Source organism: Argiope bruennichi, chromosome X2 (genome assembly GCF_947563725.1).
Source record: "Argiope bruennichi chromosome X2, qqArgBrue1.1, whole genome shotgun sequence".
NCBI classification, from domain to species: domain Eukaryota; kingdom Metazoa; phylum Arthropoda; class Arachnida; order Araneae; family Araneidae; genus Argiope; species Argiope bruennichi.
The window spans coordinates 134,516,765-134,522,764 of record NC_079163.1 but is presented as its reverse complement, the minus strand read 5'-3'; positions in this window follow the sequence as shown (position 1 = coordinate 134,522,764).

Here is a 6,000-nt window from a genome sequence, read left to right as displayed (position 1 = left end):
TTTAAGTGGCGAAGCATGCTGTAAGCGATTCCATCTGGACCAGGACTGGTATCGTGTGTCTTAGATAAAGCATTTTTCAATTCATTCAACCTAAATTCAGTATTATAAGGAAGAAAATTTTGAGCAAAAAAGTCCAAACGTAAATTTTCTACACGATTCTTATTCGCTAGGAAAGCAGGACTATATGAATCTGCTGAAGATACTTTAGCAAAGGCATGACCTAAAGTATTGGCAACATCTAATGGACAAGATATATTCGCATTTCCTGTGTTGAGTACAGGAATAGAGAATTCTTTGTAGATGCCATTAGCGGCCCTGATTTTCCTCCATAGAAGTTTGCTTGAGGTTGAAGAAGTAATGGATGAAACAAATTTGATCCAGGATTCTCTCATGCTTTGACGACGAATGCGGCGAGCAAAGGCTTTGGCTTGTTTAAAAGCGATAAAGTTTTCTGTGGTTGGATACCTTCTGAAAATATTCCAGAGTTTCTTTTCTCTTTTGCGACTGTCACGACAAGCTTCATTCCACCATGGTCTGCGATATTTTCTTAACCGTGGGGAACTCTTCGGAATGCTCTGATCTGCTGCGTTAATTAGACAATTGATGACATTTTGCACCGCTTCTGTAATGTCTGTCTCATTGACCATAGAATCAGTGATATTTGCTAACTGCAGGAACTTATCCCAGTCTGCCCGCTGGAATAGATACCGTGGAGGATAATTATTCGCCCCATCTCTCTCAGAGTAAGAGACTATCAGGGGGAAGTGATCGCTGTCATATAAATCATTTCCAACTTCAAAATTCAGCAGTGGTAGAAGATCAGGAGTGCAGATTGCCAAGTCAATACTATGGAAGCTACGCGTGGGTTCGTGGAAGTACGTTTTTTCTTCGTTATTGAGGAGACAGAGACAATTATTCGAAATAAATTGTTCAATCTGTCGCCCACGAGAATTTGTAACTTCCGAACCCCACAAAGTGCTATGTCCATTAAAATCGCCTAACAAGATAAATGGTGATGGAAGCTGGTCAACTAAATTGTCTAGATCACTTTGACTAATAGTCTGTTGAGGTGGCAAGTAAATGCAACAGACCGTAACCAAAATTCGAGAACGAACCTGCACAGCCACGGCCTGCAAAGAGGTGTGTAGAGTAAGAGGTGTGCTCGGATAGAGATTAGAAGTGAGAATGCAGACACCACCTGATGGGTGGGTGCCGGAGGTAATATCTCTCCGAGTACAGTTATAGCCACGAATTTTCAGAGAGAAATCAGACGACAAGAAGGTCTCTTGAAGTCCTATACAAATAGGATGAAACTTGTTGATAAGATGTTTAATGTTATGGAGTTTCGAACGAATGCCGCGACAGTTCCAAGAAAGGAAGGTACCCATTAAGAAAGTCTTTTTGCAAGTGAAGGTGTGGGAGCAGTGTTCGGAGGTTGCGTGACATCGCACCTCATTTCAAATTCATCCTCCTCCTCAGATGGATGGAGCGAGATGATTTCGGGACTTTTTGATGGGCCACCAAAAATGGACGTTAAGTCCTTATGAGAGACACCTTTATCTGCAAGTCGCAGAGCAACAGAACTTCTTAAAGTCGTTTTTTTAAGTTTGCTGGCAAGAGCTTTAGTAGCCAGGCCACGTTTGGACAGTTTTAGCTTGAGGGATTTATTTGGTTTCGGTTTTGGTTTAAGTTTAATAGTTTTACTATGATCCGGAGTACTAGTCAGGGAAGTTTCAGTGTCAGAATCCGACACTTTTGCCTGTGTTTTTGTTTTGGTGCCTTTTTTTGTACAGTTTGAACAAGAGCAGTTTTCACAAAAGGAGTTTTGCACAGCAGATGCATAACTTAAACCAGGTTTTGGTGTCGATGCTATAATTTTCCGTCTAGCTTCTGGATAGGAAATATTTTCTTTTATTTTAATGGTTGTAATTTGTTTTTCGAGTTGCCAGCGTTCACAAGAACGAGAATACGATGCATGATTTCCGCCGCAGTTCACGCATTTTTCTTCTGCGTGGCATTGTTGGCTTTCGTGGCCTTTTTCTGCACAGCGGGCGCACGTTAGGGTCCCGCGGCAATTAGCTTTGGAATGCCCAAAACGCTGACATTGAAAACATCTCAACGGATTAGGTATGTACGGTCTAACTGGCAATTTTAAATATCCTGCATATATGAATTCTGGTAATTTGGTACTATGGAAGGTTAGAATATAATGTTTAGTTGGTTGAATTTGACCATCCCGTCGAATATTGATTTGACGTACCTGTGTTACTCCTTGAGGTTTAAGCTCTTTTGTTATTTCTTCAAGAGGGACATTGAATAATTCCCCGCATGTAATTACTCCTTTTGTATAATTTAAGGAAAAGTGAGGACTAACTGTCACAGGATATGTAGCTAGAGCTTTTATTTTAATGATTTGCTGTGCCTGCTTTTTAAAACTGACCTCTACTAGCAAATCGCCCGAACGCATTTTTCGGATTGAAGACACGTCTCCGACAGTTGCTGCAATAGCTTTTTGAACCAGAAAAGGAGAGATGTTGTTAAATGTTTCATTTTTTTCTGACAAAAATTTTTTTATATAATTTTTCATTATAAAAAAAGAATCGAAATGATGAACATTGGTGACAAATTTAAAATCTTTATGATGCCCACTGAAGGGAGATTTCTTGCGAGAGCCCATACGATATAGAGAGAAATTCAGGCCCGACGGCACCGCCCACCACGGAGCCCAACAAGGGAAGGCAGCCACCGGCTCTGGCCATTTCCAGCCTCGGCACTTACCTTGGTGCTAGCCGGAACCTATACGCTGGGAGTTACCCCCGGGGACAGTGACCACCCTTAACGCCAAGCCCAAGGAGTAACCTCTTCGCTTGATCCCTAGCAGACTAGCCACTCAGGTGACTACCTACCAGCCGATTGATGCACAGGGGACCACAGTACACCACCCGTCTTTCAAATGGGTTGCCACGCACGGCCAACACGTGGGACTTTGGCTGTCCATGAGAAGCAAGAAGCAAACAGAGCGGCGACAGCTTCTCATGGAGAGCCCCCTCGCTTGCCGTCGAGGGAAGGAAAAACACAGCAGAAAGCGTAGGGGAGTGGAAACATAAAGGGAGTAAAGATCCCTGGGTACCTCGGGATTGGGACACCCGTACTCACCTATAGTAGGTGAGCCCCTGAGGGGCGACAGTTCTTGCGCAAAACTGTGTTTATTCCTTTGATGAAAAGTTGATTTAGTATCGACTTTCTACTTAAATATTTTGAAATTAGGATACTGCGACTTTCAAAGCATATTTAGAATTGATTTTTGTACCTAATATATTCATTTGAAAACAATGAAAACAATTTACATGTGACCAAAATTTACATTTGCAAATAACATAAAAGGAACTATATTTCACCTTAAAAATATTATTTAATTAGTTCTTGTTACTTTAAAGGGAAGAAAAACCTTTTCAATAAAAAAGAATGTATTATAATTTAGATAGTGTTGTGAATTTGATTTTGTGACAGTATAATTGAGACGCGAATATCTCTCCAAATAATAAATATCTTCAGTTCTAAATAAAGCTATTGAGAAAAAAATATGAAATGCACTGTCAAAGGAAAAGATAAGAGTAAAAATCCTTGACTAATCAACACAATCCTAGCTTATGCATATTTTTACACACTTTATGTAACTTAATTGATTTCATGTTTATAAAGATGAAATTTTGTAACTGATTTCTTATTCAATTCTTAATCACCATAGTTCGGAAATTTTATACATTTGCACAAAATTTGCATATTTTCAGAGATTAATTATAAGACAATTTAAAAGTTGATTAAATTTTGATACATTCAGGTATGATATAAGTGCCCCATTTTAGTGAATTTTTAGCAACCAAACAAGTTAAATTAAATTAATGAAACAGTATAAGTAAACTTTTATTTATGAATTTCAGTGTCATTACAAAATGTTTTAGTCTAATTACAAAGACAAAAACAAAATGTTTTATAGAGTAAGTTCGAAACTTAAAGCACTTTTTAAAAACATATGAAAAATAATTTTATAAAGTATGCAGGAATATTTAATGGGCATAATTCATAAAAAAAAGTTTCATTTGAATGTCTATTAAGAGTTTATTTAATCTCTAGTTATGCATTTAAAAAAATAAATGTAATATTCATTAGAACATCACCATAGAATCTACACAGAGAATAAATGCTTGTCTTGATTATTTACCTAAAAATATGCAGATGAGAAAGTCCAAAGCTTTTAACTTGAAGCATTTAAAGAAACTTTGTTCAATATTATTAAAATTTCTCTAACAGATTTTTCTAAATAATCTGAAATGACTTTAATTACGAAAAGCAAGTTATATTTCCTTACTCTCGTCATCGCTTGTAAACTTACCCTTACAAAGTCCTGGCCTTTTTCTTCAGGATTATCTTATATTTTAAGTAGCATAAGTGCCTGAGGGAAGGCTTCCTTTTTACCACAAGTGCTGTATGCACAAATGCCGCATATTGATTTTCAGAAATTAAACCGCTTTTTTTTTACTTGTTCCCTTTTATGCAAATGACACAAAATGTGCATTTTTAAAAACGACGAATTCTTTCTAATTATCAAACTAAGTGTCGTAATGTTAGCGCTTAGTTGTTTCCATTACACTGGACACACAAGGGAGATTGTTATTGAAGATGTAGGAGCAAGCTTTTAAGAATTTGTCTCTCAGTGATCCATTTCACTTGGAGAAACACAACCACCGCTTAGAAGAATCAGGAAGTAAATCAGCGATGAAAACGTTATAATGAAAGTACTTTACTACACATTTGTGAATTGACTTGTCAACTCCTTTCTCTTGAGAAATTATATTTTAAGTTTTTCACTCAGTTGAAATAGATGGCAAAGTACTTAAAATGATGAATTGATTTAAAATATATGGAATCAATATATTTTATCATTTATTCATTTTATCTTTTCTCTTGTTGTGTTAATCAGATCTGAAAATTGATTTTGACATAAATACGCGAATATTATTAATTACTATTGTTTCTTAAATACATTTTATTTATAAAGTACACATGTGAGAAATCAACACGTTGTTATGACTCACGCCTGTGATTTAGAAATTCTATCGAATTAGATGATCCCTTTTTTGCTCTTATCTGTAGTGAAGGTGTCATCTAATTCGACAGTAGGTGTTAATCACAGGCGATTCATACTGCTGCTAACGTATTAAAAATACTGCATAGCAAAGAAGTAAGATTCGTTCTAACTTAAACTAAGCTCGATCTCAATAATAACTGCTTCAGAGTTGGCAAACTGGCTTGGTTTGGTTTGGTTTGTTTGGGTTTTCTGGCGCAAGAACCATACTTGGTTATGCTGCGCAAAGCAAGTGGTAAAAAATTATAGACCAAACTATAAAACAACACATGTTAAAATATAAAAGCGAAGGTTATCAACATACAAATTCCAAAAATTAAAGTACAAGGTTAATAAATTTAAATGAAACAGTGGTGCGGAAAACGCATTACAGTGAAGCAATGTAAAATCAAGCGTGAACAAAAGTTAAAAGTATTAAATACAGGTGTAAAAGTCAATGTATTTTAAAAATTTAAAGATGTTTGGGTGGAATTTTTCACCCACCAGGTCTTGTAAAGTTAATGACGATGACTTAAAAAAGTATAAACGAGAAGAATTAGAGGATGGGCATTCTATTAAAATATGATTGATGGTAAAATCCACACGACATGTGGGACACTTGGGTGCCGCTTCGCCAAAAATGAGATGTTTGTGTGTATAGCGAGTATGTCCTATACGGAGGCGTGTCAATTTGACATCCACCTCTCGTATAGGGTGAACAGGCCACAAATCAGTCCTGGGTTTACTGAATGCAATTTGTTGTGGATCTGCAGATCCCATGATTCTTGCCAAGTAGCAAAAAGTCGGCTTACAAATGATCTTTTAGCATCACAATAGGGAAGAGACTGCGACAGAAATGTTGATGCAGATTTAGC